We start from the raw sequence: 13,132 nt of genomic DNA, 5'->3' as shown, positions 1-13,132 counted from the left end.
GAAAGGAGCGAGTAGGGAAAAAGATAAATCATAAGTTAAGAAGTGACCTTGGTCTCTAGCCTGGCTCCCTCCAATCAGCCCAATTGGACCCATCTATCTAAAAATTCCAGTTCATTATGTCCTACTCTGTACCCCAGTAAGAAAGGCCCACAGACCTTCTTATGTGCCCAGCATACTCTCTTCCCTCTAAGTTCCTACATGTGTTAGTCTTGAAATGTGCAGACTCACAATGATCCTTGTCTTTAAAACCCTTCTGAAAGCTCCAGCCCCCATCCATGTTGTAGCGCAAACAGCATTTCCCCCAATAACTATGTGGTAAACTTTTCTGTGGAGGTGGGCTGTTGTCTCAGGAGACTCCTCAGCTAGCTGTAGTTTGAGAGACTCCCACTAGAAATCAATGGCTCAATATCTTAAAATGGGGGAGAGTATCATGGGCCTAGGGCTTGGGTTGGGGGGTTGCAGGCAGGAGGGAGAATGTGGTGATACATGTCAGGTAGAGGGCTTTCACTTGATGATATTCAAGGTTGACACCGAATTTGACAGTCCATGTGCTGATTGCTTCTATTCTAAACCAGCATTTAGTTCATTGAACTTAGGACAAGACAAAGGAGTTGGTAAGCAATGCTAAAATGTGAATATTTTAGGGGGAAGAGAAATGTTCTTGCTTTTTTTCATCTTTAGGTGCCCCTTCATGACATCTGTCTGAACTATTAAATGCCACTGGGTACTGAGCCCTGTGCTGGCTACAGCAGGGGTGCAGAGAAACCATCTATAGTCCCCAACTGAGAGCAGCTGACAGCTACAGACAGTGTTTTGAGAAATCAGACACATGAAGGGAGGTTGATGGAGGTGATACATGAGTGCTTGGGGGAATACTTCTAAAGGGAAAAAGACATTGTCCAAGGCAAGTTTGTTGGTATGAATTCCATGAATGGATTTGGCCAAATGAGGCCAGTTTCCTTGGATAATGAATATGAAAATTGCTTTTGGTAGACGTTAATCAGTGGCCCTTTGAATGAATGATCAGTTTTGTCTTCAATTAATCAAAGATGAGGAAACTTTGGTTCTGATTTGACAAAAATATCTGCCAGATGACAATACTCCAAAGATGAGAATTATATAAACTCTAGGGCCCTAGATGAGTTATTCAAAGTATTATTGATTTAGTGAGAAACAGTCTGTTTGGAGACTTTGATGTTGGTAGGATGATATAATCCAAAAATGATGCAGCTGGGATAGGAGGAGGATATGGAATGTGTGGCTAATTGCCTTCAAGAACAACTGCCTCCTTTGCCATGACACTGGAAGAACTGGATGGCACCCTACTACCATTACTGAACATTTTGATCAAAGATTCCATAGAAAAATCCCAATCAAAAGGGGAAAAATGCAGAACAGAATTTCAAATTCTCATGACCTCTAGACTTTCTGGAGCCATGGAGGCTGGATGAACCCCTGAAACTATTGTCCTGAGATAATCTTTAAACCTTGGACCAAAAACATCCCCTGAAGTCATCTTAATACCAAACAATAGTTTAGCTTAACTAGTGAAAAAAGTCTGCCTTGAGCATTATACTCTTTTGATAACTATCTATATGGGATTAAGTTGACAGCAGCAACTTGAAAGATTGTGTGGGTTTATGTTAATGAGGGAGGAAAAACTCAGAAAAGGAGGGTGAGAATGGTTGCACAACTCGAAGAATGTAATCAATGTCACTAAATTGTACATGTAGAAACTTAAAAACAAACAAATGATTGCAGCCATAAATCGACAGGGAACTTGCAGAGTTGAAGCTGGATTCAGAAGAGGACATAGAACAAAAGATATCATCGCTGATGTCTGATGGATTTTGGCCTAAAGCAGAGAATACCAGAAAGATGTTAATCTGTGTTTCATTGGCTGTGCAAAGGCATTCAATTACATGGATCATAGCAAATTATAGATAATATTACAAAGAATGGGAATTCTAGAACACTTAATTCTCCTTTATGGAACATGTACATGGATCAAGAGGCAGTCATTTGAATAGAACAGGGAACACTGCATGGTTGAAAATTGGAAAAGGTGTGCGGCAGGGTTGTATACTTTCACCTTACTTATTAAATCTATATGCTGAGCAAATAATCTGAAAAACTGGACTACATGAAGAAGAACGCAGCATCAGAACTGGAGGAAGACTAATTAACAACCTGTGATATGCAGATGACACAACTTTGCTTGCCGAAAAATGAAGACAGTGTGAAGCACTTACTGATGAAAGTCAAAGACTACAGCCTTCAGTATGGATTATTCCTACAAGTGAAGAAAACAAAAATCCTCACAACTGGACCAATAAACAACACCATAATAAATGGAGAAAAATTGAAATTGTTAAGGATTTCATTCTACTTGGATCAACAATCAATGTTCATGGAAGCAGCAGTTAAGAAACCAAATGGCATATTCCATTGGATAAATCTGCCGCAAACGACCTCTTTAAAGTTTTTAGATAACAAAGATGTCACTTTGATGACTAAGGTATGCCTGACTCAAGACAGGGTCTTTTCAATTGCCTCATACGCATGTGAAAGCTGGACAACGAAAAAGGAAGACGGAAGAAGAACTGATGCATTCTAATTATGTTGGCAAAGAATATTGAATATACCATGGACCATTAGAGAATGAACAAATCAGCCTTAGAAGAAATACAACCAGTATTCTCCTTAGAAGTGGGGATGGCAAAACTTTGGCTCACTTACTTTGGACACATCATCGGGAAAGACTAATCGCTAGAAAAAGACGTCATATTTGGTAAAGTGGAGGGTCAGCAAAAATGAGGGAAACCTTCAATGAGATGGATTGACACAATAGCCACGACAATGGACTCAAATATACCATGAAGATGGCATAGGACCAGGCAATGTTTCATCTGGTTATACATAAAGTTGCCATAAGTTGGTGCTGACTCAATGGCAACTAAAAAAGGATGACAAATAGTTTGGTTCATATGCCAAATAATAATCTCTTTAAGCAGCACTTTGAGAAATCAGCAAATGAAGGGAAATGGATGGGCATGATATGTTGTAAGTGCTCTGGGATTGTCATGGATTGAATTGTGTCCCCCCAAAAATGTGTGTAGCACCTTGGCTAGGTCATGATTCCCAGTATTGTATGATTGTGTCATCTCATGTGATTTCCTTACATGTTGTAAACTCTACCACTATGATGAGATTATATGTGATCTCCTCATGTGTTATAAATTCTATCACTGTGATCAGGTTATACTGATGAGGTTGACAAGATTAGTGTCTTAATGCAATCTCTTTTGAGATATAAAAGAGAGAAGTGAGCACAGACACATGGGAACCTCATACCACCAAGAAAGCAGTGCCGGGAGCGGAGCGCGTCCTTTGGACCTGAGGTTCCTGCACAGAGAAGCTCCCAGACCAAAGAAAGATTGATGACATGGACCTTCCTCCAAAGCCGTTGGAGAAAACGTTCCCCTGGAGCTGATGCCCTGAGTTTGGACTTGTAGCCTACTGGACTGTGAGAGAATAAACTTGTCTTTGTTAAAACCATCCACTTGTGGTATTTCTGTTAGAGCAGCACCAGATGACTGAGACAGGGATTTATTCCCAAAATGAAGTGTATTGAGAGCAAGTCAACACTTTCAGCTTCTGAGAGCTAGGCTGGTGGAACACAGCCAAACAAGATCTAAACAAACCTGATGGGTCTTCTGCTGCTTTGATCATTTGGTTACTTTTCTCTGATATGAAGAAATCTCAGAGGAAGCTTGGATGAATTTCCATCCTCCACTGAGATTTTCCAAAATAATCACATCATCGTGGTTCTTGACAATCCTCAAGCTTTCACTCAAAATAATACAATATGCAAGTTGAAAGAGACCTTAGGGACCATTTAGTCCTCACCCTGGTCATTTTGAAGAAAGCAAGGGGTCATTAAAAAGACAGGAAAGAAAGAAAAGATGAAAATGGATGTCAAAAGAGACTCTGAAACTTGCTCTTGAACGTAGTGTTATGGATTGAATTGTGTCCCCCAGAAATATATGTATCAATTTGGCTAGGCCATGATTCCCAGCATTGTGTGATTGTCCAACATTTTGTCATCTGATGTGATATTCCTATGTGTTGTAAATCCGATCTCTACAATGTTAATGAGATGGGATTAGTGGCAGTTATGTCAATGAGGCAGGACTCAGTCTACAAGATTGGATTGTGTCTTGAGCCAATCTCTTCTGAGATATAAAAGAGAGAAGCAAGCAGAGAGACATGGGGATCTCATACTACCAAGAAAGCAGCACCGGAAGCAGAGCACATCCTTTGGACCCAGGGTTCCTGCACGGAGAAGCTCGTAGACCAGGGGAAGATTGATGACAAGGACCTTCCTCCAGAACCGACAGAGCGAGAAAGCCTTCCCCTGGAACTGGCACCCTGAATTCGGACTTCTAGCCTACTAGACTGTGAGAGAATAAATTTCTGTTTGTTAAAGCCATCCACTTGTGGTATTTCTGTTACAGCAGCACTAGATAACTAAGTAGCTAAAGCAAAAGAAAGAAATGATGAAGTAAAAGAAGTGAACAGAAGATTTCAAAGGTCAGCTCAAGAAGACAAAGTAAAGTATTGTAATGAAATGTACAAAAACCTGGAGATAGAAAACCAAAAAGGGAGAACGAGCTTGGCATTTCTGAAGCTGAAAGAACTGAAGAAAAAATTCAAGCCTTGAGTTACAATATTGAAGGATTCTAAGGGGAAAATATTAGACAACATCGGAAGCATCAAAAGAAGGTGGAAGGAATACACAGAGTCACTGTACCAAAAAGAATTGGTTGACATTCAACCATTCAGGAGGTAGTATATAATCAAGAACCGATGGTACTGAAGGAAGAGGTCCAAGCTGCACTGAAGGCAATGGCGAAAAACAAGGCTCCAGGAATTGACGGAATACCAATTGAGATGTTTCAACAAAATGGATGCAGTGCTGGAGGTGCTCACTCATCTATCTCACAAAATTTGGAAGACAGCTACCTGGCCAACTGACTGGAAGAGATCTATATTTGTGCCCATTCCAAAGAAAGGTGATCCACCAGAAGGCGGAAATTATTGAACAATATCATTAATATCACACACAAGTAAAATTTTGCTGAAGATGTTTCAAAAATGGTTTCAGCAGTACATCGACAGGGAACTGCCAGAAATTCAAGCCTGATTCAGAAGAGGATGTAGAACAAGGGATGTCATTGCTGATGTCAGATGGATCCTGGCTGAAAGCAGAGACTACCAAAAAGATGTTTACTTGTATTTTATTGACTATGCAAAGGCATTCAACTGTGTGGATCATAACAAATTATAGACAACATTGTGAAGAATGGGAATTCCAGAACACTTACTTGTGCTCATGAGGGACCTGTACAGAGACCAAGAGGCAGTTGTTCAAACAGAACAAGGGGATACTGCATGGTTTAAAGTCAGGAAACGTGTGCATCAGGGGTGTAACCTTTCACCACACGTATTCAGTCTGTATGCTGAGCAAATAATCAGAGAAGCTGGATTATATGAAGAACACGAAAGTCAAGATCGAAGGAAGACTCATTAATGACCTGCGATATGTGGGTGACACAACCTTGTTTGCTGAAAGTGAAGAGGACTTGAAGCACTTACTGATGAAGATCAAAGACTACAGCCTTCAGTATGGATTGCACCTCAACATAAATAAAAACAAAAGCCCACAGAACTGGACCAATAAGCAACATCATGATAAATGGAGAAACTATTGAAGTTGTCAAGGATTTCATTTTACTTGAATCCACAAAGCCCAAGGAAGCAACAGTCAAGAAATCAAAAGGCATTGCATTAGGCAAATCTGCTGCAAAAGATCTCTTTGAAGTGTTAAAAAGCAAAGATGTCACTTTAAGGACTAAAGTGCACTTGACCCAAACCATGGTGTTTCCAATCACCTCACATGCATGTGAAAGGTGGACAATGAATACAGAAGACTGAAGAAAAATTGATGCCTTTGAATTATGGTGTTGACAAAGAGTATTGTCTATATTATAAACTACCAAAAGACAGAAAAAATTTGTTTTGGATGAAGTACAGCCAACATGCTCTTTAAAAGCACATACGACAAAACTTCATCTTGCGCTTTAGGTATTGCGCTATAAGAGCTGTAGATAAGGATGGACATTTGTGAAGAAGTCTGTTCTTTGACACTTTACAAGCCTTGCAGAAGCAAGGCCTCAAAAAATTAGTTAATAACTCAGATTTGTTCCTCTCCACGGAAATCTTTAGTAAAAGGCGAAAGATTTATGCGATCTGAAGAGAAACCAGAGTATGTTTAGTGTTTGTGGCATACAGTGGGCGAGTAGCTGGAACTCCTAGATCACCAATGGTAACAATATACCAAAACAATTGGTGACTTCTGCTTTTATCCCAGACAATTCTGTAAGAATAGTCTTATTTTGGGTGAAAAAAAGGTAGAAGGAAAAAAAGCAACACTAGTAGTTTTAAAGTAGGAACTTGCTCTGTGTGCAGTGTATTGTGGGTATGCAAATGAATCGCTGAGTCACCAACCTGAGGTTTCCAGAAATACCTCAAATAGTTCATTAATTTTCATGCTAGGTCTGTGGCTAACCACCAGGGGGCAGAGCGGAGGCCAGATTTACAGGGATAATGGATTTGCTGGATCTGACCAGAAAAAGTCTGTTTTATAATTGGCACTCCAAGTAAAACTTTTGTTTGAATTTAAAAAAAAAAAAAAAGACTTGAAAATAATTGTCTTCATTTGTTCATTCAACAACAGTGTATCTGAACCCTATGACCCTGTGTCAAACCTTGTGCTGCACCCTAGGGAACAGGTACGTGTGATGAGTGCTGTTAACAGAATGTTTGGTAACACATGGGCTGAACATGACAAGATCCATAGAACATAGCAGGAACATAGAACACAGGGTGGTGAGGGCATTCAGGCAGACAGGCAGTATAGCAGTGTGAGCCCGAGGGGTGAGAGGGCAAGTGGCTAAATGTGCCTTCAGTGTCTAGCTAAGAGCTTGGATTTCCCTGGAGGGCAACGGGGAGTCCTTAAAGAGTTTTAAACCAGAACAATCTGATGGGATTAGTGTTTCAAAGCAGCATCAGGATCACCTGGTTTGTTGTTGTTAGCTGCCGCTGGGTAGGCCCCAGACTCGTGGTGACCCCATACACAACAGGACAAAACACTGCCTGGTCCTGAGCCAGCCCCATGATCACTTGCCGATAGGACCATTGTGATCCATAGGTTATCATTGGCTGATTTTTGGAAGTAGATCATTAGGCCTTTCTTCCTAGTCTGTCTTAGTCTGGAAGCTACGCTGAAACCTGGTCAGTATCATAGCAATACGCAAGCCTCCAACGAAAGACAGGTGGTGGCTGCATGTGGGGTGCCCTTGCCAGGAACTGAATCTGGGTCTTCTGCACGGAGGGAGAGAATTCTACCACTGAATCACTAATGCCCCCCATTGCCTGTGTACTTGCTAAAAGTGAGAATTCTTGGTCCCCACTCCAGATGTACTGAATCAGTGGTGGGACCCAGCAATCTGAGTTTTACCAAGTCCTCCAAGTGATTCAGATTCAGGATATGTTGAGAACCATTGCTGGACTACCCTTCTGGCTAAAGTATAGAGGATTATGGAGAGCAAGAAGTTTGGAGACAACTTAGGAAGGTGAGCAGTAAAACCAGACGGACATAAATGGTGGCCTGGACCAAAGGACGACCTGGGTTGCACAGGGAAAGCATGTGAAGGGAGAGATAAAAAAAGTCTAGGATAGGTCCCTGTAAACGAAGGATGCAGAAGGGGGAGCATGTGAAGAAAATTAGGAAGGAGATACCAGGGAGGCAGGAGGAAAGCCAGACCGCACAGAAACCAAGGGCAGAAAAGAAGTTTCAAGAAGGCAGCGTTCAGTTGTGTCATGTGTCGATGAGAGGGCAAGGAAAACGGCCGCTGCCGAGTCCGCTGGAGTCAACAACAGAGAATTCACGGGTGACCTTGGCCAGAGCTGTTTCCAGAGTGGGAGGTGATGGACGCCCAGCTCCAGGGAGTTGATGAGTGAGTGAGGGGAATATGGAGAATGGAGGCAAGAAGTGTAGGCAACTCTGTCAAAGAAAAGTTTGACTCAAGATGGAAGAGAAAGTATAACTAGAAGGGCATAGGGTTAAAGGTGGCCTTTTCTTTTTTTCTTTTGTTACTATTACATGAGTGTTGAACATGTTTAAACCGATCAGAAGGAGCCATAAGGGTGGGGGAAAGGAAATAAGTGATAGCTCGGGGATGGGGGAGGCGGGAAAGGGGGAGATGCTGCCTGTTTTAGGTAAGAGGAAGAACCTCGACTCCATGGTGACAGGAGGGAAGAAGGAGAAGGAGGTGTGCAGGTAACAGCTCCACCACAATGACAATCGCTTTGGAGCCTTTCCTCCAACCTGTCATCCGCCTTCCTGCAGTCCTCAGTGTCTGCTCTGTGGCAGCTAAACTCTAGAGAAAATCAGACCACTGAGGCAAACCTCTGATGAGGGCCTCAATATTATGTACTTGATGTGTGTCTGGTTGACTCCACTTCCCACGTTTTGTACCTTCTTCTCTCGCCGGAACACTCCTACACCTCCCGCCCCACTCTCACTCCCAGCCTACGACTTCAAAAGATTTCACTGAGAAAGCAAAAGCTATTTCCCCTATCTGTTTTAAACATAAATAAAACCACCTTTGTAAGACAGCCTTTGAATCTTCCCTCCCCCATCTCATTTGTGTGTGTGTTCTCCCTCTCTCTCTCAGTGACCACTATTCTGAAGTGGGTGTGTCCTCCATCCACAAACAACACTGGTCTTGTGTTTTTTTAATTTATGTAAATAATATCATGGAGTCCCTGAGTGGCACAGTTAAGTGCTTGGCTACTAACCAAAACGTTGGTGGTTTAAATCAACTCAGAAGCACCTTGGAAGAAAGGCCTTGCAATCTACTTCAGAAAGATCACAGCCATTAGAAACCCTATAGAGCACGTGGGATCACCATGAGTGAGAATCTACTTGATGGCAACTGGTTACTGGTTAAATAATATCATACCTTATCCACAACATTTACGTTTTCAAGATTTATTTCTGTTGATGTCTATAGATCTAGTTCTAGTTCATCTATTTTATCTGCTGTATAATATTCCATTGGTTGAGTACACTACAATGCCTGGGATGTAAAAACCTCTGGGATGCTAAACAAAGGGATGGTATATTGACATTGGTATAAAAAAAACTCTACAATTCACATATATTTATATGAACAAGTTTTCTCAGATCTTTCATTCATAAAAAGAAAAAATAGAGATAGAATTAATGGATGAACTCTGTCTCAATCTAGGTGAGCCAATGGAAAAATAAAATAGCTTGTCTGTGTCATTGATAGATGCATTTCCAACAAGTTTGTACCTTTTAGGTTGAAAATTCTTTGTTATTTTGATCAACCATGTACAAAAAATAATTGCAGTAATAATTAAATCCAGGAAATATATCTTACCACTCAGAGACTTAGGGTTACAAGAAATCTTTTTAAAGATAGACACATGTGAGCATCTTTTCATGTTTATTGGCAATTCCAGTTTACTGTTCTGAAAACAACCTATTCAGATCTTTTGCCCATTTAAAAACTGTTTCTTTTGTTTACTTATAGGAGTTCTTACATTTTAATTCTTGAAACGAAATCTTTGACAGTTATGTGTATTTATTTCTCATAGTCTGTCCGTTGTTTTTATCATAGAGAAGTTTTAAATTTTAATATATTTAATCCATCATTTTTCACTTTATAGTTTGTTTTCTAGATCAAAAAAATTTCCCCACTCTAATGTTATAACAGGAGCCCCGGTGGCGCAGTGGTTAAGAACCAAGCTGCTAACCAAACAGTCAGCAGTTCAAATCCACCAGCTGCTCCTTGGAAACCCTGTGGGGCAGTTCTACTCTGTCCTATAGGGTCACCATGAGTCAGAATCGACTCGACAGCAACAGGTTTGGTTTTTTTTTTTTTGGTTAATGTTGTAACAGGAGCCCTGGTGGCGCTGTGGTTAAGTGCTCAGCTGCTAACCAAAAGGTTGGTGGTTCCAACCCACCAGCCACTCTGCGAAAGAAAGATATGGCAGTGTGCTTCCATAAAGATTATAGCCCTTGGACCACATTAACCACGGCCTCCACTAGCCTGAGACCAGAAGAGCTACATGATGCCCGGCTACCACAACCAACCTCTCAGACTGGGACCACAAGAGTAGGTCATGAACAGAGTGGGAGAGAAATGTAGAACAAAATTCAAACTCATAAATAAGATCAGACTTACTGGTCTGATAGAGACTGGTGGAATCCCCAAAACTATGGTCCGTAGACACCCTTCAAACTTGGAACTGAAATCACTCCCGGAGATCACATTAGAGCCATAGAATAGACAGGCCTAGAAAATGAACAATAATACCAGTTAGGAATGTACACTTGAGGACAGTCAACTATATGCGACCTAAAGGGTAGCATTTGCCCAAAAGCAAAGTTCAGAAGGACGATAAGGGCAGGAAAGCGGGGCAAATGGAGCCTAGGGAGGAAGGGGGAAGTGCTGACACATTCAGAGGTTTGCAACCAATGTCACGAAGCAAGCTGTGTATAAATTGTTGATTGAGAAACTAATTTGCTCTTTTGTCTAAACCACAGTAAAATGTTAAAAAAAAAAATTACAGCCTTGGAAACACTGTGGGGACAGTTCTACTCTATCCTATAGGGTCTCTGAGTTGGAATCGACTCAGCAGCAAAGGGTTTTTGTTTGTTTGTTTTTTAATGTTATAACAAGGTCCCTAGGTGGTGCAAACGGTTTGCACTCGATTGTTAACCTAAACGTTGGTGGTTCAAACCCACCCAGAGGTACAGCTGAAGAAAAGGTCTGGGGATCTGCTTCTATTAAGCTTACAGCCAAGAAAACAGATACAAGAGGAAATGCTCACAATCACTGGCCATTAAAAAAAAAGAAAAAAACCAAACCCATTGCCGTCAAGTGGATTCCGACTCATAGTGACACTATAGAAAAATGCAAATCAAAACCACAATGAGACACCATCTCACCCCGGCATTACTGGCACAAATAAAAAAGACAGAAAATAACAAATGTTGGAGAGGCTGTGGGGAGATTGGAACCCATGCACTGTTGGTGGGAATGCAAAGTGTTACGACCATTTTGGAAAACAATATAGCACTTCCTTAGAAAGCTAGAAATAGAAATACCATATGATCCAGCAATTCCACTCCTAGGTATATGTCTTAGAGAAATAAGGGCTGTCACACAAATAGACATATGCATACCTATGTTCATTGCAGCATTGTTCACAATAGCAAAAAGATGGAAACAACTTAGATGCCCATCAACAGATGAATGAGTAAACAAACTATGGTACATACACACAATGGAGTATTACATAACATTAAAAAACAATGATGAATCTGCGAAACATCTCACAACATGCATGAATCTGGAGGGCATTATGCTGAGTGAAATAAGTAAGTCACAAAAGGACAAATATTGGAGGTGGGGCCAAGATGGCAGAGTAGTCAGATGCTTCCAGTGGACCCTCTTACAACAAAGACCCAAAATAACAAGTAAATTGATTATATATGGCAATTTGGGAGCCCTGAACATCAATGGCAGAGTTGAGGAACCAGACTGAGTGGCAGGGGGAGGGAGAGATGGTTCGGTAGCAGCAAGGAGTTGCCAGACCTCACCCAATGAGAGCCTGAGCCCTTCAGGCCTGATCAGCTCGGGGGTGACCAGTGAGGCAGGCGAGTGGCGGTGCTTGGGAGGTGCATTTTCTGCACCCGGAGAGACCCAGTGCCAGAGAGTCTACACGGCCACACAGAACAAGTGAGAAGCAGCCCTGGATAGGCAAAAGATAAGTACTTGCGTATGGCCTACCACATGGATCAGAAACACCACCCTTAGGGAAAAAAACTCTCTTCCATTTACCTCCCTGCTCCCTTCTCTGCACTGGGTCCCACACCAGCTTCAGCAATTGCCGAGCCCCCTGGGCCGGAAGTAGGATCCGTCACACGCCCGGAGCCATTCTCCCTGCCTTGGAGAGTGAACAAATTAACAAACGGGAATAAATAAACTGCCGGCTCCCCTAAGCCAGGAACCCAAGGTAGGCACAGCTCCTTTGCCTAGGCACAGGCATAAGGGATCCACGGGCTTTGAGTGCCTTTCCCCCTGCATAGACTCGTGTGGGCCCATCTCAGCAGCGTAGGCCCTCTTTACCACAGTACAACAAGTTATATACCTGAAGTCTAACTTCAACTGTTTCAGCTGTGAAGTGGCAGGTTCTTGACATCTGACACTGCTCTGCCCATTAAGCAGGGTCTTCACCTACCCACATCAGGGGCCTGAGGACTGGTGGCTCCACCCATGCCACCTAGCCACCTGTGATAGGGGCCCATGAATAAGAGGTGCCCCCCAGTCCTTACAGCCAACAGCATTAGGTGCTCACAGTCCAGCTGCAAAACCCACCCATCTACATGCTCTAGGGAACAGGGATACTCCTTCCTCCTGGACACTCAGGGGTGGCCGTCAGCCCCCTGCCTTGCTCAGAGTGTGTCCCCCTGCTGCAGCCAGATGCCTGTGCCTACACCAATCACCCATGCCTGTCTAGGACTGTAAGTGAGAGCCTGTACCACACAGTTGGTAGCTAGCTACCTGGGCACCTGAGCTGAATCCATACAGGAGGAGTGGGCAGACTCCTGAGCTCACACACCTAGTAACAGATCTAACCACCCGGTGACAGTACATTAGAGCTTCAAAAGTGCCAATAATCTAACTAGCTCATACAAGCAGCCTATTTGGGCATATCAAAACAAAACGAGAAGCTAGGACACAGTAAGCAAACATAAAATAAACAAGTATAATAACTTATTGATGGCTCCGAAACAACAGTCAATGTCAAATCACATAAAGAGGCAATCCATGATGGCTTCAGCAAGCTCCCAAAATAAAGAATCTAGAAATTTTGCAGAGGATGAAAATTTCTTGGAATTACTGGAGGCAGAATACAAAAGATTAATATACAGAACTCTTCAAGAAATTAGGAAGGAAATTAAGCAAAA

At 42.2% G+C, this 13,132-nt stretch overlaps 1 non-coding gene across 1 annotated transcript; it reads right to left on the bottom strand.

Moving 5' to 3' along the window:
* Positions 1 to 6,216: 6,216 nt before the first annotated feature.
* LOC111819899 (U5 spliceosomal RNA) lies at positions 6,217 to 6,332 on the bottom strand. Its single transcript, XR_002823459.1, has one exon. It is a non-coding gene; the product is annotated as a U5 spliceosomal RNA (small nuclear RNA).
* Between the last annotated feature and the right edge of the window lie 6,800 nt (positions 6,333 to 13,132).

This window comes from Trichechus manatus, unplaced genomic scaffold (assembly GCF_000243295.1).
Source record: "Trichechus manatus latirostris isolate Lorelei unplaced genomic scaffold, TriManLat1.0 scaffold00020, whole genome shotgun sequence".
In the NCBI taxonomy this organism is placed as follows: Eukaryota; Metazoa; Chordata; class Mammalia; order Sirenia; family Trichechidae; genus Trichechus; species Trichechus manatus.
This window is presented reverse-complemented; position numbering and strand designations above follow the sequence as displayed.